Genomic DNA, 22,421 nt, shown 5'->3' with positions numbered 1-22,421 from the left:
GATAAGAAACAAAATAAAGGTTAAGTGATGAGATGTTTTATTTTTGGATAAACTATTTTATTCACAACATAATCTCTCTTAAAAAAAAAAAAGCGGTGTCTTCTTTTCTTGAATTGCATCAGGAGAGCTGAATTACAGTCTTGCGCTACAGCGCCACACTGGTCAAACCGCGTTATTGGAGGCTCTTACATTAGGTCATATGAGATCAAACAACTACTCGACAACAAAATAATAATAATAGTCGATAATGTCGACTAATCGTTTCAGCCCTACTGTGTACAGAATTTGTAATTTGTAGCTTGAATACAGAGCCTTTTCTTCAGTGTTATTAGTAATTGGACAATATTTGGCCATTTTGAGAATACTAGCATTGGCCGTTAAAGATACCATGAAATCAGAATTGACAATCCTGTTTTTAATAGAATATTGCAGTGTTTATTAAAAAGTATTCATCCATGCACATCACTATTTTTTTCATGGACGCAATTAGCAAACCACAACCATACAATCAATTCCCGATGGATTAAATAAAGTCATGCACTACATTTTTTTTTCTCATCCAAGAAACTGTTGCAATTGGAAAGAAAAGTTGATGACAGTTCGTGCTTCATGCCAACGTAGTCGAGGCACACCAAACCAACAACAACAAATTAGCGGCAACGAAATATGAATATGAATCATATTGATCACTTTCTTCATTCCAGACAGCCATGTTGTTATGAAAATATACATGTATTGGAATGCTCTTGCACTTGTTCGCTAAGCTGATCTGTCGAGTGCCCAGCACCAAGTCAACATGCTCAATTAGCCAAAAAGCCACCAGTGGGGTCCGACTAGTGGCGAAAGTGCGGAATACACTGCAAAACCTGAACTGACAGACTCAACGACATCCTCATATTCAACAATGGCTGACCATCTGTTAGTCACAGCCCTAAAAGGTCAACTTGGTCAGTTAACAGTGTGTTTATTTCCCCACTTGTCAACTCTCAGTTTCAAAGTTTTCAGTTTCAATTAATATTTAAACAATTTATGGGTTACACTTTATTTTAAGGTGATGTTATTACTAGTGGTCGACCGATATATTGCCAAGGCCGATATATCGGCCGATAGTTGGCATTTTTTAAATATCGGCATTGGCCGATAAGTTTTCCCGTTTGGCCGATGCGTTCGAGGTTTTATTTTGATGGCGCGACAGACTTTTATTTTGGTGGCGCTGAGAACGGCAGCGCCTGGGCACACAGTGCTCACATTCTCCCTCTTGTTCGCTGTCGTCGTTAACAGTTCTGTCTAAATACGGATAGAAGTCTGTCTAATAATCAGATAGAACGGTTAAACAAAGGAATTAAAATTTATACAAAGTCTTTATAACGACTGCTTTTATATTATTAGTAATAGAAAGGCAAACATTATTATACTATCTTGTTTGCCATCAGCATTCAGCAAATACACATTTATATAATTTAAACAAATCTTTGAATGTCTAATAAACATCCAATTTCAAAAACCTTGCAAACTTAGTCGGATCCAGCTGCGAGATCTTGTGAAGTGTGCATTTGTATCCTGCATGATCGCGTGTTCTCTGCGTGACGGTCAATCCGTGCGAATTGAATGCTGACAGGAGGAGAGTTCAGCTTTACTGGAGACGCACGATCGACAAACTTTAAACTCGTGATTTTAAATTATGCTGCGCTTTATGCATTTGCCCACTGTCATATTCATGTCATTTTCACTGTGTGCTGTAAATGTAAAATGAGTGTTACCTTGGCTTTATTTGAAAAAATATGATTAATGCACACAAACTTCCCAGAATACTGAGTGCCCTGTTGGTTACAGTGCTTGCTTCCTTTTTCTATTTTTATTAAATATTTATTTATTTGTGAAAAATACTTTGTCATCTAAAGTGTAAGTATGTTTATTTAACACATTTTTAAAAAAAATAAATTTTCAAATGATTTCAAATTTCTTACATATTAATTAGAATAAATAAAATTATATCGGCTTTATATCGGCCATCGACCACCCTGCTTTCCAAGATATCGGCTGTCAAAAAACCAATATCGGTCGTCCACTAGTTATTACAGTGTTGTTACACAAATAAGCACTGAGTAATATTAATCAACAACATCAGCCACACTGCTTTATAGTTACTTTATATACTGTATCTGCCACTGAAAAACTTATATTGGTGGACTACTAGTCACAACTTAAGTGAGCTGATTGATCATCATTTTGACAATGGATGCTGTTAATACATGACCTTTTAAATAAAAAAAATTATGGTATTAAATACACAGAAAAGGCTGCATGTGAACGCCTTTAGTCAGTGTTTCAAATGTTTCAGAGGCATGAAACACATTATTTTGATATTTTTTAGGACTGGGCGATATTGGACAACTCGCATTGCAATATTTAATTTTTCTGCGATTATATATTGCGATATGAAAAAAAAACACACCATGACTTGAATAGTTTATTTGGGAGAAAAAATAATCAGTGATTGGGAAATAAACCAGCATAGGAAATAAACAAATTACAAGCATAGATAAATAACAGAACAACGATACAAATGAAATAAGCAGTGCTTTTTTATTTTTCAGGTAAGTCTAACAGCAGGTACAGAAATTTAATAATCAAATGTAAAATAACGCTGCATAGTCTTCACTGTATAAATTAAATCTATTAAATCTTTGTTAAAGCTACAAAAGTGATTTTTCTTTTTGTTGTTTGATAAACAATCATAACACAGAAAGCCTCAGGAACATTAAACTGCTGTAAACCAAAATACACTGAAAAAAAATAACTAAGATTTACTTTAAAAAATTTTTGTTACAAATTGCACGAACACATTTTAAGTCAATTTTACTGCTCTAATATAAAGTACAACTTACTATTATTAAGTAAAATCTACTTACTAAACTTAACATTCATGAAGAAATTAAATTTAATTGCACCCTAATTAAGTAAATATTACGTAATTATATTTAATTTAAAAGTGTTTATTTAAAGTAATTAAGTAAAGTTTATTTATTATTTTATAGACAGGGAACTTGCATTTATAAAAATATTAAGTAAATCCTTCTATTTACTGAAGTAAATAAGTAGATTTTATTATGTTTTGATCGAGATGTCCCATTTACTTAGTTTTATGTATATCACTCCCTCTTTATTTTTCCAACATTAATAAAAGTGAATCAGTCACATTCACATGACCTACAAAAGTCTGGACACAAGTTTTTAAAAGTGCAGTAAAGCCTCATAAAAAATCAGTGCATTAATCAACAAAACATGTATAGTATACCTCCACTGGTGATATTTGGTCTATTGAAAATAGAAAAATATAAAGTATGACTGAATGCTACTTCAAGTGTCTGCTGTTCTGTAATACAATTCAATCTCCATTACCAACATGAACTGCATTTGCTGCACCATACAGTTTTGACCCCAGGAGGTATCAAATATAGAAAAAAAATACTTAGACCAAGATGAGGTTTTAACCTGACCCAAAACTGCATCTAACATGAAAACCATCAGTCTGTCTTCCTCCCCACACCTCAAGTGTCCACTGTATTGGCTCATCTTCGGAGTTAGGTCACCCTGTAAATAAACAGACACAATTTGTGATATTAAAACAATTATCTAAAACATTTAACCACAATTTTATATAGGTAGGTAGAATAGGTAAAAATAACAATAATGTTATATCATGCAAATCTATGCATAGATTTATACTTGCCTGAATATGAGAATTAGACCAATCACTCCTTCTGTATGCTCATCAACTCACACTCCGGCTTATTCTGCAGTGAATCCAAAGCCTTCCTGTTAATAGAAACATGTGTTCATAAGACTTTGCTTTTTAACCAACAAATTACAGATTTTTTGAGCAAAAGAAAATATATAACTGACAAGACTGGACAGGAAGTTGAATACCATCATAAAGAAGCGTAAAAACACTTTTACTAACACTTTCTATTCACACTTTTCAAAATTAGTCCTATAAAACACAATCGCTGGTGGCAACAGGTGCTTCAGGGTTAGGTATTATGTTAGCTTAGCATAGCTAATAAGTAGTTAATTAATGAGATTACTACAAAGTTATTGCTCTAAACTCTCTCTATTACGTCAGTCGAGTGTTTGAAAGATCAGAAACTAGCGTTATGCTAAACTATGCGATTGTTTTATTTAGTAACGATGTTAGCTAGCTAGCAGTTACAACGTTAAATAATTTCCAGTAATTTCCAATTGTGCTCAAGTTTTTACGTGAAAAACAGCTTTGTGAATCTCTGAACTATTGAAAACATTTTCGCTGAAATATCACTCACTGTGACCGCACGCAAGTTAACTTTGACGTTCATATTAATCACATAACCTCATTAATGTACAGTATAATGAGTCAAGCAAACAAGAATCAAACTATCGAAATGCACACGGACCGAAGTATTACAAATCAGAAATCTAAAACAGAAAGGCAAACTTACCTTAAACACGAGAAAATCCAGCCATGCATCTCCTCCGTGACAAGCCCAACCATCCCTCTGATTCAAAGTGTGGGTCCAAACACGCATGCGCGGATTTAAGCGCTCTGAACTTTTAGATTCAAATTTACTCAATATTTCTAGATTTATGTGCAGTGACTATAAAACAAATAAATATTACAAGTAAATATTAATAAGAGTTACTCTTCTCACGCAGCTCATTAATTACATGAATTAAATGTGTACATTTTACTTAGAAAATTGTTGTTCTCCTTGATTTTTAATATTACAAGTATAATTTATGATGATTCATTTAATATATTTTACAACACCACAACATTTTTTTCAGTGTACTGTTACACATCCATTTTCTTTCTCAGTTGTTTACCTTCACCTAAGCCATAAGCATCTGACTGTTTACAAGGATACTTGCAGAGCACAGTATTTCAGGCACAAATAGACGCAGAAGTGAACAGAAATCAGTGTTCACGTGCATCTGCGTGGCTCTCACTGTGTCTACACCAAATGCGATGCTGTCTGTCTACACTGGATGCGGTGCGGTACGACAAGTCCCCAACAGTAAACTGATGCCGCGTTCTCTTTATGACGTGCTGACACAAAGTTCAAGTGATTGGCAATGGTCACTTTGTCGCATCCAGTGTAGACAGACTTTGGGGCCATTCAAATGTCGCGCCTAAAATGCACTTTCCCCTTCTTTTCAAAGCGCTCGGGAGCTTGTGCTTTCGTGGCGTCTGCCATTGCAAAGCAAATGTGACCTGCTCTCTCCACGACGACGCGTAAGTTTCAACGTGTTCACGTGCATCTGCGTGGCTCTCACTGTGTCTACACCAAATGCGAGCGGCGCGGTGCGACAACATGCAATGAACCCATTATAATCAGTGATGCTGTCTGTCTACACTGGATGCGGTGCTGTACGACAAGTCCCCAACAGTAAACTGATGCCGCGTTCTCTTTATGACGTGCTGACACAAAGTTCAAGTGATTGGCAATGGCCACTTTGTCGCTTCCAGTATAGACAGACTAAATGTATTTAAAATGGGTATCTCTGTACAGCTGTCGTGTCTGGTGTAGACACCGTGTCTGTGTGTGAGCAAAGAAAATTGATCAGTATAAATATAACGATCAGTAGATACTAAACATCGCACATCTTGCGATGTGACTATTGCGGATGCGCACATCGCGATATCGATGCTGAAACGATGTATCGTGCAGCCCTAATTTTTATTTTTTTGTTTAAAATAACATGCTTAGAAATTTCGCTATTCACAAACATTTTTGTGTCTGAGATCCCTGTGGGATCCGCACCTCATTATCACAGACAGACATATTGACTGCTCCTCACATTCTGCTTTTGACTGGATCTGTTAGTTCACAGTCCATCTTGACTGACTGGGGCACTTTTCCAAGAGAGGACGAGCTCTGACTGAAGAAATTTCTCCTCTGTGTTGCACAAGAAATGCTAATGAACCTGAATTAGTGCACATGAATCCATTTTGTTATGTGTGAGGGTCTGACGGGAAGTCAAGCTTGGCTAGTTCATGAATTTATCGCATGCTCCTAATAACTAAGTTTATAATATTGCTGTCTTGCAAAAGTATGAGCAGAGCACATATTAATCATTGCAGTGGCTTTGTCCTTTGCTCGATGTGCATCTGAGCTCTCAAACGCAACATAATGAGCAGGCTTATTTGGGCTCAATAAAAGCGAATATTCAAATATTTGTTTATTTAAATGACCTTTAACGAGAAAGACAAGTTTTTGTCACCATTTCTAAACAAGCTTATGATTAGGCATTATATACAACAATGTTCTACAACAATGTTAAATTATATCTCTTTTTTAAAATTTTTTATTTTTTTTGTTAAAACCATGTGTTAACATTATATATCCACTACCGGTCAAAAGTTTGGGATCAGAACGATTTTTATTGTTTTTTAAAGGAGTTTCTTATGTTCATCAAGGTTGCATTTATTTGATCAAAAATACAGGAAAAAAATTATATTGTGAAATATTATTATGATGTAAAATAACGTTTTTCTATTTTAATATACATTTAAAATCTAATTGATTCCTGTTATGCAAAGCTGCATTTTCAGCATTATTACTCCAGTCTTCAGAAAAGAAGAGCATTTATTTAAAATATAAATCTTTTCTAGCAATATACACTACCATGAATTTGGGGGCAGTACATTTTTATTCTTTCTTTTTTTTTGGAAAAAATATTAAACTTCTATTCAGCAAAGGATGTGTTAAATTGATAAGAAGTGATAGCAAATATTTATACTGTTAGAAAAGATTTATATTTTGAATAAATGCTGTTCTTTTTAACTTTTTATTCATCAAAGAATCCTGAAAAAAGTATCGTAGTTTCCAAAAAAATATATATTTGGCAGCACAACTGTTGCCAACATTGATAATTAGAATAATAAATCAGCATATTAGAATGATTTCTGAAGGATCATGTGACACTTTATACTGGAGTAATGGCTGATGGAAATTCAGCTTTGCATCACAGAAATAAATGATATTTTAAAGGATATTAAAATAGAAACCATTATTTTATATTGTGATAACATTTTGCAAGATTACCGGGGGTTTTTTTCTCTGTATTTTTGATCAAATAAATGCAGCCTTAATGAGCATAAGATACTTCTTTAAAAAAACATTACAAGTCTTACTGATCCCAAACTTTTGAATGGCAGTGTATATATATTAAAGCGGTCATATGATGTTGCTAAAAAGAACATTATTTTGTGTATTTGGTGTAATGAAATGTGTTTATGCGGTTTAAGGTTAAAAAAACACCGGTCTGAAAAGCGAGGTGTGCTCTGATTGGCCAGCTATCCAGTGCGTTGTGATTAGCCAAATACCTCAAGCGTGTGACGGATATGTTACGCCCCTTACCATATTGTGATGCCGTGTCCCGGAGCGACGAGACAAAAACATTAAAACCCATTATAAACGAGGCATTTGTTGCATCCAGTGGTGACATAATTATGCATTATAATGACTTATACTGTCTTTTTACGTGTTGCGTTGCATCACGCCGCGTAAACATAAAACCATGTCTGCATTTGTGATCGGAGAAATGACAAACAACAAGCGCTACTCTACACTGCTCAAAACTCGCGTTTTAAATCATCAGTGTGATTTTATGTACTTGCAGATTGTGAGTCAGAACAGCCGGCATTGTAGGCTACTCTGCAGGTTCAGGAAACAGTCCTCCATAAAATGTGCTGCACACACTTAACAACTTAACTCTCAAGTTTCAGCCTAACTGAAGCTCAAGCATGACATAAGCCTTTACTGTCTTGGAAGGCTTTGGGGCTTTTGTAAGAGGCAAAAATCAGTGAACAGGAAGGTAATTATGGATTATAATGATTTATACTGTCTTTTTACGCGTTGCGTTGTATCGTGCTGCGTAAACATAAAACCATGTATGCATTTGTGATCGGAGAAATGACAAACAACAAGCGCTACTCTACACTGCTCAAAACTCGCGTTTTAAATCATCAGTGTGATTTTATGTACTTGCAGATTGTGAGTCAGAACAGCCGGCATTGTAGGCTACTCTGCAGGTTCAGGAAACAGTCCTCCATAAAATGTGCTGCACACACTTAACAACTTAACTCTCAAGTTTCAGCCTAACTGAAGCTCAAGCATGACATAAGCCTTTACTGTCTTGGAAGGCTTTGGGGCTTTTGTAAGAGGCAAAAATCAGTGAACAGGAAGGTAATTATGGATTATAATGATTTATACTGTGTGACGACCCTGGGCTGGACTCCGCTTCGTCCACAGTGAAAGCCGATACGGCTATTCACAGCGTGAAGTTGATGTATTTCCTCAGTGACCAGCACGGATCAGCTCCAGGCATGACGAAGCGGATATCATTCTCTTTTGGAAGACCAAACAAAGTAGTTTCACTTTCACAACGAAACACATGGCAACATCAATACTACAGCGAGAATCATCTTCTCGGACTGGACATTATACATTATAATGTTGTGATGCTGAAATTCACTTGTAGCATTTAAACAATAGGTTTTAGTTTTCATTATTTTATTTTACATTTATTTAGACAAAAAGTATAGAATTTTACACACTGCCAGTTATTGTCCAGAATTTTAACATCAGTGCTTTGAGTAAAACATCTGCCAAATGTATAAATATAAAATAATTCTTAGTTATGTGTTTGTGTTATCAGTTTTTAGCATTTTATTTTGCATACAAAATAAATCGGCTATTTAACGTTAACCGTAGCATGAAAGTAAGTACTGGCATACCTACCAAAATAACAGATAAAATTTATCAGTATGTGTGCTCTCTGGGAATCGAACCTGTGGCCTTGGCGATGCCATGCTTTAGCAGTTGAGCTACAGGAAATGCCCTGAATCTCGGCCTACTCCCAGTGTTTGTACACAAACAGCCCTGTGCCGTCGTGCTCACCCTACTGTCCTAATGAAGCTGCAAAGCAGGTTATGCCTCTCTATTGTATTTCACCCCTTTAAAATAAGGAGTGGGGCTGGGAAACAGTACCTGGCTTCCCAGCTGGCATCCGCTCATGGGATCAGCGCTGTTCCTCTCGCCTCAAACATCATAAGTCAAGCATATTCTGTCCCAGCAGGGACTTTAAACAAGCTATACTCCCCTTTTGAGCCTGCGTTTAAAAAAAAGGGGTCTTCAAAGTGTCTTCAACATGGCACCAGAGCAAATCATGCCCTCTTGGAGGAATCGTCTTGTTTGTTGTTGAGTACAGCAGACGTGCACTTGTTCTTATTTACAGAAGCTGCTGCCTCTTATTCCCACTGGTTTTTGACTAGCCTACTTTCACAACAAGCAGCAAATAACCTAATAAGAAACTGCAGCGACTGGAGAGACCGTTTGAATCGGCTTTCCAGAGAGAAGGTGGAAAGCTGTGGGCCCTGCCATGTAAGCTCGGATCGGGCTGTGTAAGCTTGGGTTTTGGCCGTGTGCTCTTGTTTACAGGCACTCTTTGCAGCTTTGCAACTCTTAAGTCTTGCACCTGCTGAGATTTTCTCTCTACCTCATTTTCAAGACATTCCTGGTTGCCGTCCTGACACGCGCACAGTTTCAAAGGCCTTGCCAAGCATTTTTCTTTGCTTTTATGATATGTTGCATATCATTATCAACCTCATTAATGGGAATATCCTCAAGTGGAGCTGAACTGTAAAGTTTTGTTGATCTTTTTCGGTACTACTTTCTATAGTGTTGCCTAATTTAGACCCTCATTATGTTGTACATTAAACCGCTACTCTTCACAGCAAGATCAGCAATTATATGCTAATTTGGCAGACTAGTAAACTATTAATGGTTTGAGATGGTTAATTTTATTGTTCAGGCTCACAGATGTTGCCTGGTGGTTGTTGATATGAAGTGCACATTTAAAAATGTCTTTCATACAATGCTTTAGAATTTTTTTTCTTCTTTACTGCACAACAAAGCTGCATTTATGTGATTTAAATACAGTAAAAACAGAAATATTGTGAAATGGTATTACAATTTAAAATAAATGTTTATTTTTTGAATATATTTTAAAATGTAATGATGTTTGAATGTTAAAATGTTTGATGGTTAGAAAGTTCAAAAGAGGCAACATTTAAACCGCTTTTATGAAATAGAAATGCTTTGTAACATTATAAATGGCTTTACTGTCAACTTTGGTCAAATTAATGTGTCCTTTCTGAATAGAAGTGTTAATTTTTCAAAAAAATCTCACTGACCCCAAACTTTTGATCAGTAGTGTATATTGGAAATCACTAGGGCTGTGCACTAGCAAAGTCACGATACAATACGTATCACGATACCGAGGCCACGATACGATACATATCACGATACGGGACTGCATTGAAATTCACCTCAGACGAGTTTAGTAAAGCAGCTGTTTAATAAACACTGCATACCATAGTGCCATTTTAACTATTGGCAGAGCAGGCAGTTGAACTTTGCATTATGAAGGGCCTCCATAACAGTCAAATCAATATAGGTTATGGCATATGTTTCATGTTTACATTGTGCACTCCCCACCAGGTACAATATTCTGATTGTTTGCATCTTGTTTTTAAGCCCATAAATAATAATGTACTCATTCTAATATATTAAAAAATCAAATTTACATTGCTGGTAGTTTATCATTGCACAAATTAACACACTCTCTACATTTAAAAAACTAAAAATTAGGAGAGTTCTAAACTAATGCGCTGTCTTCTGTATCTAACGCGCACACACGCTCAATCACTCACACAGATCACGTTGCGGCCACACTCAGACATTCAAGAACAAACTTTAGCGCTGCCCCGCAATTTTATTAACTAATTAGCTTAATTAGAATATTGAAGTGGAGATCGCTAAACTGCAAGCTAACCAGTGTTTTCAGAAAGCAAGCGCGTTTATCCACAGTGGAGAGCGCGCGTACACAGGGTTGCCAGGTTGACAAAGATAAGTAGCACGTTTAGAAGATATTTCCGTATTGCGCAAGTGGGAAGCTCTGTTTTGGGGATGACGGTTGTGGCAACCCCGGTTGTGTTCCTCTGCGGCCAGATTAAACCTTGTTGTAGCCTATATATTATGCTCTATTCATTATTTTTTAGAAACCTTGCACTTTTCTACTCCGTTTTAAACATTGTTCTTGTATTCAAATTAAGCGCGGTCCACTGCTGCACACGTGCCACAATATCGATACTGGGACAGCTGTATCGATACTCTTATCGTCAAATCTCTGTGACGATACATCGTCGTATCGATGTATCAAACACAGCACTAGAAATCACCTGTGTGGTTTTCACTTAAAAAGACAAAAACACACAAACGGCAAAGTGAAAGATACAACAGATTCATGGTCCACTTTTATACTCTGTCTGTGACACAAAATCATCTAAATCAATTTCAAGACACAACCTGGGCCGAACAGACCAATTCGTCCAGCCCTGGGTTATGCTTCACTCTTAACAGGAGGAAATGAGCAAGCTGCAACTCCCATTACATTGGAAATGTCTGGTATGTCCTCTGTCCAAAACGAGTCCTTTTGCCGTCTGTGAACTGGCCAAATGGTCTATACTGTGTGAGGCATGTCTTTTCACAGCACAGGCCACCCTTAAATCGTTGCATACCACTCTGACATGTACTCGGGATGCTTTAGGTGCAGAGTCAGGACAGGGCTTGTGTCAGGAATGCCTTTCAAAACAAACGCCGTTCACTCCTGATCTTTACAGATGTGCAGACCGCAGCGTCAGGGATTTGAATGCATCGTAATCCACCACACGGTTTGCAAGATGAACATTTTAAAGAGTCGCTGTCCCTCAGGACATGAAGTCACCTGACCCAAAGCAGTGGCTGGACTGAAGAGAATTCCAATCATTCCTGCTAATATCCTCCCCCAATACAAGGCATGTGTGGGCGATCTCCCCTCCCCCTTCCTTCCCCTCCTCCGCTTTCAGGCCGACTGCTGCAAGCATGACACAGATTAGCCGTTCGGCTCACCTGTAAAGCCGGGCCTATAGGCACGAGGCCTCTACATCACGTTGTGACGTACATTACAAGTGCACTTATTGCAAATCTACATGGTTTTGAACGGTGGCACAAACTGTTCTGGAAAATCGATCAGCTTTTTCTCTTAACGATCTGATTGAGGGTGAAGGTGAACGGAGGGCACGGCCTTCTCTTTTCCAGATTTAGATGTGTCATGCCCGAACAACTCCAATAAATGTTTTCTCTTCTTCTCCTCCAAGCTTTTTTTGACTTGCCCAGAGAGACGATCTGCCGTTTTTGTCGTAACCCCAAAGTACGTTCTCGCACTCCCTCTCCGAATTTCGCAATATTACGGCATGGACAGGATCCTCATTAGTTGAAGTGCCAACCCCCTAAAGATATTTTAACTCCATATGAATGTTCGTCTTTTATTCCTGCTCTCTCTGACATGTTGCAGATGCACTGTTCCTGTCAGCTTATTTCTAAGCATGCTTTGTGCTTCAGGAGAATAAAAGCCACTCCATTGAAAACTTGACCTCAAAATGATTCAATACAGTCATCGTTCCCTCATGCTCAGGTTTCACCTCTCTGTATCAGTTTTCGGCATAAACTTTGGGATCAGTTTTTACGGTTGTGGTTTGCTAAGACTAAAGAGCATATTTGATTGATCTGTCCATTGGAAATTTGCATGCATGCATGCACCATTTTGTCTAGGCAAGACTTTAAAGCGACACACCTAGTCTTGTTTGATGGATGTGACTTGCGTAAATGTCTGCCTCAACAGCTGAAGACGCAAGTAAAGAATGGCACAGAGGCTCCGTCCCTGAGACGGAGACGTCTCACTGACCCATTCATGCCAATGGTGGTGACTGTTACCATCAGTCCAATTGTGTTGGGAGGCCACGTTTTTTCCCCCTTGGCTTTATTTCTGTCTTCTACATCTTCATTATTTTGTAACTCCAGCTGAATTCTGGTTCAATGTCCATATAAGGATTTCAGCGGCTATTGCTGGATCAGTTATGAGTATAAATGTTGTAATCTTGATGTCAGTGTTGTTTTAACTTTTAGTAGTGCTAAAATAAATAACTTTGCATCAAGCGATCTTAGCAGGAGCAGCTATTGTGGTTTTCTGCTGTTGGATAAGAATGTTTGTGGGTAGTTTTTGCCCTCAGTTCACACACTGATTAAATCAAGAGCTGTCTGGTAGATGTGATAAGTCTGTACCTTTGTATTGAAAGTAGGCCTGCGACTAGGCCTGTTGTAATTATCACATAATAACCTGATTATGACTATTGAAGAAAACTACAATTATTTTATAGAATTTATTATGCATTTGTGATGTTTCATATTTTGCCATCCAAAAAGGTAAAATTGTAAATTATTTATCTTTGTGCAAAACAATAGATAAAAACATATAATAAAATATAAAGAATACAATGTAAAATGTGCTTGCAAGACCCCATTAATTGATAATGAAATGCATTGTACAATTTTCATTGTTGATTATTGATTAGTTATTGCAATATTAGTTGAATAATGTTCTTTTTTTTATCTCACGCAGTGTGGACTTTAGGATCAAAAGGCTTAGTTTTATTGCTATGATTCACTGATCTTCACTGCATAAATCTTTGTCTTTAATGTAGGGCTGTGCGATTAATCGAAATCGAATTGAAATCGCGATTTGAGACGTTGCGAATTGCTAATCGCAAAACCTGCGATGTGGACGCGATATTACTCTGTTCCAGAGCATATGCATGACTGCCAGCTTTGAGTTTCAGTCTTACTTGCCCTGGGCAAGAGTGAGCACACCCCCGTTCTCCCCAATCAGCACTGCTCTAGCCAACTGCGTAAACACCCACCATTAAAAACGGGAGAGAGACAGAGTGGGATTATGGAGTCTACTGGGTCAGATCGATAGTAAGACAAATTAATACTAAAGAAAAACGTATGCAACTTAAGCTTCGAAATGACAGACAACGAACAAAAAAGGTAATTTGCAAGAGCTGCGTTACAGCGCATGTCAAAAGCTCCCTTATCGGTTCTGTTTTCAGTACTGGAGAATAAAAGATACATTCTTAGATGTTTTTGTTAGTACGTGAACGTTATCTTACACATTTTATCTCCCCAACAGATTCAGTTGGAATAAGTTTATAATGCATTTTCGCTATTCCCAATTCAGAAGAGCGCACACACAGCCTGTGTCTGTGAATGCTTCTCATACTCGCTCCTCTCTGCCCCACGCGGCGAGAATCCCGCGTCACGGACGAGCTGTTCATGCTTGCCGCACTCATGCAGCCTGTCTCGTAATGCTCGTTTATACTCGCACCCAGCTCTGCACCGCAAGTCTTCACAAACGCATCTGGCAGTATGGATGAGGCTTGACGCACGCGCGCAACCTGTGTCAACTCGCGCCTGGCTCCACGTATTGAACTCTCTCAGTGTCATAAGCTTATTTTAAACCCACAGAAGGAGAAGTTGTGGACTGGGTCATTATAAGGGGAAGTTGTTTTTTGGTTTGTTCTGCAGAAATCTGTACTTGAGCTGAGCGGTTACCAGAGACAGCAGATACTGTGTGTTAAATTAAGTGTGGATTTTGAATAGATTATTATAAGCATTAAAAAAACCCCGTTACCACAAGAGTAAGATTTCCCTGGGCTTTACTTTACTAAAAGACATGCATCAAACCTAAAAGTCATAAATACTTGTATTTAATTGAGCTGTCTTTGATTTTTTTAAATTAAATGATTAAAAGTGTTAAACCCTTCCCGTTGTTTTATCTCAAACTACACAACTATATGGGTTAAAGGGATAGTTCACCCAAAAATGAAAATTTAATGTTTATCTGCTTACCCCCAGGGCATCCAAGATGTAGGTGACTTTGTTTCTTCAGTAGAGCACATTTGATGATTTTTAAGTCTAACCGTTGCAGTCTATCAGTCGTATAATGGATGGCAATGGTTACAAAGTCTATGAGTGTAAAAAAAACATGCACAGACAAATCCAAATTAAACCCTGCGGCTCGTGACGACACATTCCGCCGCTGTTTAAATGCAGAGCGCGCCTCTCCTCGGGAGACCGGTTACTTCCCCGTGAATGCTGGTGTCCTCGTGGGTCCAGGAGGGGTGCGTAGAGGGACTCCCGTGCCGCCAGAGTGGTGAGCTGCCGGACCCACAGTCCGGACAAGAACCGCACCCGTTACACGGCCGTCGGGCAAGGATGCTGGGCCGTCTAGTCCCTTCAAGCGCCGTGAGCAGAGAGAAGGACGAAGCCGCTGATAGAAGCCGCCGCCCCTCGCGCCCCAGACCGGAGAGGAGCGCGTGCGGCCGCCGGACTCCGCCCCTTACATGGACCCTTCCTTCCTGACCATTGCCCTTCCCTTCACGAACCCCGCAGCATGACGAGGACACCAGATCCCCTGTTTATTTTGGACACTTGATTCCCTTTTTTCTGGACACTTTGTTTATTTTCTGTTAATAAACGGTGTCTGTCGTTTGCTCCTCCCGCGACAACACACCCATTAACATAAACTACGCCACAGCGCGTACACATCTCACGCACCGGAAGCCGTGCTCGCACCCAAAGCATTTGGACATAGGGGTGTATTAGAGGTAAAAAATTATATAAATACTGTTCGGTTTCTGGCACAAACCGATCGTTTCGTGTTTTGGGACATCAATGTGTCGTCACGAGCCGCAGGGTTTAATTTGGATTTGTCTGTGCATGTTTTTTTTACTCTCATAGACTTTGTTACCATTGCGATCCATTATAAGACTGATGGACTCCAACGGTTGGACTTAAAAATCATCAAATGTGTTCTGCTGAAGAAACAAAGTCACCTACATCTTGGATGCCCTGGGGGTAAGCAGATAAACATCAAATTTTCATTTTTGGGTGAACTATCCCTTTAATATGGGTTAAAATGTAACCTTCTTTTGTCAGAGAAAATCTGAACCTAAAAGACAAGCCTTTTTTTCAAGATTTTTTTTTTCTCAAATGGTATGTGAGAAAATATTTGATTTCCCTGAAGGCAGTCTTGAAGTAGATGTTGGTTGTAAACTCATGTTAACCTCTCTGCCATCTAACTTATCTCTATATCTAGATGAGAAGCATTACTCCAGCCCACCTCAAAACTAGGTGAGCTGGTGTGATTATCCAGCCACGTGTCCAGCACTGGTCTGCATGGCAGTGAGTCTTACAGTTGGAAGCTGCCAGTAAATGGCTGTTTTGGTGGGGGCTGGGGTTGTATGGCAGCTGGTGCAGGATAATGGATTAACCCGGGGCGAGGCCCTGATGCTTTTACCTCCTGCAGCCAGCCAAACTGTCTAGTAGTCATCAGTCCCTCCACGGCTGTCTCTGAATGACTTCCTCATCAATGTTTAATAGGCCATTTAGTGGCAGTCAGGCTTACTCACTGATTGAGCCCATCAGTAAGGCACTCTTCATGATATTGACCACACCACAGCGAGTCCTCCAAGAATTGTCAGAGATCATATGTTGGTCTTCATGCGGTTCTTAATGTCTTCAGGGTTTGCACATTTAGTGTAAAGTTAGAGGTGTTTTTGATCAAGCTCTTGGACTTATACACTACAGTCATTTTTATTGGAAGTATCGTCAAGCTACTTCCAAAAAAAGTATGCATAATGTTGCAAAAGATTTAAAAGAATCCTTAGTATCATGATTCCCACAAATATTAAGCAGCACAACTGTTTTCAACATCGATAATAAGAAATGTTTCTTGAGCAGAAAATCAGCATATTTGAATGATTTCTGAAGGATCTTGTGACACTGAAGACTGGAGTAATGATGCTGAAAATCACAGCAATAATGCATAATGTTGCAAAAGATTTAAAAGAATCCTTAGTATCATGATTCCCACAAATATTAAGCAGCACAACTGTTTTCAACATCGATAATCAGCATATTTGAATGATTTCTGAAGGATCTTGTGACACTGAAGACTGGAGTAATGATGCTGAAAATCACAGCAATAAATAAAAAATTTTAAATATAGAATATATATATAATATAGAAAATAACTATAATACTTAAATTGTATTACGGTTTTCATTGCATTTTTTTATAGAATAAAAATAGTGACTTGGTCAGCATAGGAGACTTGTTTTAAAAAAATTAAAATCGTATTGACTCTATACTTTTAAACATTAGCGTATAGGGTCTAATAGGACTCACTTGTCACAAAACTCACACATTGTTTTTATTTTTGTTTTGTTTTTTATTTTTATTTTATTTACATTGAAAACCACAGCATTTTAATAAAAGCCATTTATCGGCTGAAGTATGTTAATAATTATTGTCTTATTTTTAATTTAAATGATCCAGCATGGTCATAGTTCAAAGGGGTCATAATGCAGCTATGGAAAATTTCAGACGTGTCCAGTAAAAGTTTACACTGGTTGCTATCATGCCATTGCCAAAGCATGATCCAGAAAATGTCTTTGAAGTTCGGCCTTGTCCTTGGCCAAGTGGCTTGAGCGGATTTCTGTAAACGTCTCTCATTCAGTCCAATTGATCAGGGTTAATAAAGTCATGAAACCACTTGGAAAATCACTGTTGTGACAGTGGTTGTTCTCACTTCCAGGCTGCAGTTGTGTCCCATTAAAGTCAAGTTTGATTTTTAATGTGTCCCCTGGTGATCATTTCTTAAATGCGTGTTCAAAACTACGCACAGACTTGCTCTTGCATTAAGTATTCGACCTAGTTTTTCTTTGAATGAAAGCTGAGTTAGCAGTGATCATCTATGGCTCATTGGATCTGTTGCTCAGAAGGGCTGTGTTCTGAATCTCACGAGACACTGTCTGGGTGACTTGTGCCTCGTAATGATAGCAGCCTCCATTTTCTGCTCCCCGGCTCCTGTCTGCGGTCTCTGAGTGAATATGCTTGTTACTCACTGGATAAAGATTCATCTTCAGCAGCCACTGGATGCCCAGTAGTACAATGGAGCACAGGTTTAGGATTTCCGAGGCATGTATTATGTACGCTCACAGACTGGTGCACTGCTTTAAATCGCCAGGAAATGCTGTCCACTTCCTCAAAAAATACTTGACCTAACATTTAAATGAGATGCAGGATTATTTTATTATAATTCACACCAACTTATATCAGTCCTACTTTGCATTAATAGCAAGAATCTTAGGTTTGACCTTGTTTTAGATATGCTAATCTATGGCACACGTGTTAAGATGCACACCAGGCCAATTAATAAATAAAAGATGTGTTACTAGGGAGAATCAGCATCTAAAGCAACACTTTGAGCTCCAGAGCTGATCAGGGTCTCAAAGTATGTCGTTTTCAAGTGTCTTGCTCAATGAAGAGTGTGTGGATGTTGAAAACCAGGTGAATGAAACACAGACAAACAATGTTCAAGCCACAAAGCAGTCACTATTTTATATCTTTTGAACACTTTGCTGCATACTGCTGTTCAAAAGTTTTGGTCGGTGCTCACCAAGGCTGAATTTATTAGATCAAAAATACTCAAATTTCTTTCAAATAAGATCTTAATGGCACAAAACATTTATTTAATTTATGTTTATTACACTTCGTTTAATATTACTCTGGCTACAAACTATTTGAAAACTGCTGTGAGAAGGATACTGGTATTTTAACAACAAAAAATTACATCATCTATATATTTAATGATATAATTCAGTTAAATTATAGCTCACTTATTTGTAATAATATTGGCCTACTTAATTTATACCTACTAGGTTTAGTCTACTTTGTGAAATATGACTAGCATTATTGAATTATAGGTTATTAGAAATGTTTATTTCTTTAAGAATAAGAAACACATCCAGTCAAAGGAAGAGGAAATAAAGACCTCCCAGATCATCCACAGATGGCAGTTTGTTTTCATACAACTCTTTCATTACATCTAAGAACACAATTTATTTCAGGCAACATGTTCTTGATTCTTCCGTTCTCTCTCTCGCTTATGTTTATACACGTATTCAGAGTTATGTAATGGCATTTTTCATGACTGCACTAACCAATGGCTTGGTAATAAACATTTTTAATCCCCTGATCGTAGTGTGGCCTCTCTAGCTCTGTGATGTGACCTGGTCGGTATGGCAGAACTGTGTGGGCTGTGTTATCCAGAGCTGGAGGAAAGCGTCCCGCTCCCTATGGCTCACTCTGAACAATAGTCTTCTCATCTCCTCAGTTGCAAAAAATCACTTCTACGAATGACTCGGTTAGTTGTGAAATGTAAAACTAATGTTGTCCTGTTGGTCATCTGCTCCGGCTGCTTTGGAATCATATGCTTGGATGCTTACAGTGGCGTGATGTTGGGAAAGATTTCCATGCAGAGAGCCACAGTCATTCAAATCGCTGTTTGTTTGGAAGTGAGTGGCTCTATACACCAACATAGAGTGGTCTGATTCCTACAATTGACATAATAAATCAACCCAACTGTAAATGAAGATCAATGTCCTTGGTGCTTTAAGCTTTTTTTTAATTCCTATTATTTGTGTGAGGGGGGGGGGGATTTGATATTTTAATGACACTAAAACCACCTTTACAAATTGGAGCTGCATTAAACAAAACATTAACAATTTATAACTAAATTTATAACTAAATTATAAACCAATATATAATTACAATTTTTTGAAGTTGTAAATAATTTTTTTAAAGAACTGGAAAATACTATTTCAGTCTTTCTACTGCAATATGTTACTTATTTATCTAATTATTTGTAAAATTTACTAGCAATTTCTGAGTGAAAATTGTTTGACCGCAATTTTTTTCAGTGAATAAGGTCCTGTTAGTTAAAGGGATAGTTCACCCAAAAATGAAAATTTTGTCATTAATTACTCGCCCTCATGTTGTTCCAAACCCGTAAGACCTCCATTCATCTTCGGAACACAAATTAAGATATTTTTGATGGAATCTGAGAGCTCTCTGACCCTCCCATAGACATCAATGGTCCTTGCACGATCAAGGCCCAGAAACGTAGCAAGGAGATCGGTAAAATAATCCATGTGACATCAGGGATTCAACCGTAATTTTACAAAGCTACGAGAAAACTTTTTGTGCGCAAAAGAAAAAAAATAACGTCTTTATTCAACAATTCGTCTCCTCCGCGTTAGGGATGGGTCACGATTTTCTAATATTCGATTAGTTGATTTAATTATAGAATATTGAATAGGTTGTGTGATTAATGTCTTAAAAAATGTCCCCATGTTTTCTGTGCTGATGCGGTGGTGATTCGTTCATGTAAGCAGAGGGTGGCGCTAAAAAGCTGTCTAAGACAACACAAGAACACATTATTGTCTCACGCGCACACTGACTTGCGTGGCATAAAAGAAGACTTGTGTAGCATATAACTGTTACAGTAACTTGGGACGATGTTAAAAACGAGCTCTGTGCGGACCACAAACACCCCCGACTGGGTTAGAGGTGTGGCTGAATACGTATTCAGAAAGGCGTGGAAAACGAAGAACGCGTTCTACGGAGCCACTATAGGGACATGGTTAGCCGCTTGCTAGCGGTAGCCTGTTACATTACACTACATAACATTTCACTTACCACATAAACAGAGTAAGGAGAGATGATTGATATGATGATGGTGAAGGATTTGCAGATCCTGAGCACCACTGACAAACATCTAATCTTGTAAAATGTGTGGTAGGTACTGCCAAGTGCTGCTCCGTAGGTGTGATCGCGAATCTCGGAAGTGAAAGTAAAAAACAATCGTGCGTTCATAAGAGATTTCAATGCCCCGCGTATTAATAATGGCTCCCTGATGCCCACAGTTTATATACAGTATAATTACCCAACAATATAATTGCGACAGAAGATATTGAAATATATTTTTCCTCCCATCTCATATTTATTCCCTTTAGGGATTCAATTGGATTGGATTCAATTAAATGGAAATGTCCTAGCCTTATGAGCAGTTGATTTATGCTAATCGATGGACTGTTATGTTAATAAGTGCCGCCATTCGGTTATGTTTATTATATTAATATGTTTCAGCACATTACAATCAATATATGGCTTGAGTTAAGGTAGCCTATCTTTTGAATTAAATAGTTTATCATACAGATTGAAAGCGTGAATCCCGTCTATCTGTTCATGGGTGTTTGTGCATGCATGCGGGGGAGGGGTGCGATTTTTTTAATAATAATCGAATAATACCCAGCGATTTTCGATTATTATTTTTGCTTGGAATGCCCATCCCTACTCCGCGTCACCCTGGTGCCATTTTGGAGAGTGTCCACTGAAGGTAAATTGCGTATTAGGGTTGGGCGATGTCTACCAAATTGGCATCGGACGATGTCTACAGTGAAACATCGGGATGGATGATGACATCGGGGGTGGGGTTAGAAGGTGTGCCCGAAGCGTGAATCGTATGCAGAAAGGCATGGAAAACAAATAACGCGTTCTACGGAGCCACTAACGGGACATGGTTAGCCACTTGCTAGCGGTAGACTATTACATTACAGTACATGAAAGTTCACTTACCACATACATGGAGTAAGGAGAGATGACTAATAGGACAATGGCGAATGATTTTCAGATACTGAGCACCACTGACAAATATCTAATCTTGTAAAATGTGGGGTAGGTACTGCCGATCCATAGTATAGAGTCCTTGTGATTGCGAATCTCGTAAGTGAAAGTAAAATGAGAGCGCGCATTCGGAAACGGTTTCAATGCCCTGCATATTAGTAGCAACTCCCTGATGCCCACAATTTAGTGTAATTACTAGGGGTGCTCTGATCAGGATTTTTGAGGCCGATCACAGAAAGTAGTATCTGCCAATACCGATCACCGATACCGATCTTTTTAAAGCCTTCTTTTTATCATTTATAACTATTTTTAGTGATACTCCAATCAGGATTTTTAGACATTTATTCAGGGCCTGAATTTCATTTTTGAAAATGGGGGGGAATTCCCCTCTTAGGTGACTCTTGTGAGAGGGGAAGCAGCTTTCACACAGGAGTCCGCTACTGATCCGTGGCTGTTTACCACAAACACAACATTTATCCATTATTTTGATTTCAAATCCAAACATTGTCACTGAAAATGCTTTTTCAGCATTGTAATTCTTTTTTTACACAGTACAGTAATACAATGTTTCACAGACATTAAACACAATAAATATAAGCAACACATTATTCAATGCTTTTTACTTTGCATTTACTTCTAGATTTATGTATTAAGTTGCTCAAGCAAGTGGCAAAACATTTAAACTACTTTACTTGCGTTATCACAAACTTACCACTGACAGAAATAGTCAGCTCTACTGCCTTTTGCATTGAAATCTAATCTTTATTACAAGAAATCCTGCGGTTCATAAAGAACTTTGTTTTCCTACCTCCACCACGAGTGCCATCTATTATTGCCTCGTTTATCTAAAAGTGCTCTTTCCCTTTAAACCTAGCCAAAAAGCCATATGTGTTGACTGTGAAACACAGT

General features: G+C 38.1%; 1 protein-coding gene across 1 annotated transcript in view; it reads left to right on the top strand.

The window, feature by feature from the left end:
* Window positions 1-22,421, top strand: part of LOC107572141 (serine/threonine-protein kinase MRCK beta-like) — an 82,591-nt gene that overhangs the window by 3,360 nt on the left and 56,810 nt on the right. The gene's annotated exons all lie outside the window — the stretch shown is intronic.

This window comes from Sinocyclocheilus grahami, unplaced genomic scaffold, assembly GCF_001515645.1.
Source record: "Sinocyclocheilus grahami isolate Dianchi unplaced genomic scaffold, SAMN03320097.WGS_v1.1 scaffold1705.1, whole genome shotgun sequence".
Classification (NCBI taxonomy): Eukaryota; Metazoa; Chordata; class Actinopteri; order Cypriniformes; family Cyprinidae; genus Sinocyclocheilus; species Sinocyclocheilus grahami.
Note: the sequence above shows the minus strand (reverse complement) of the source record. Positions and strands in the feature narration are given on the sequence as shown.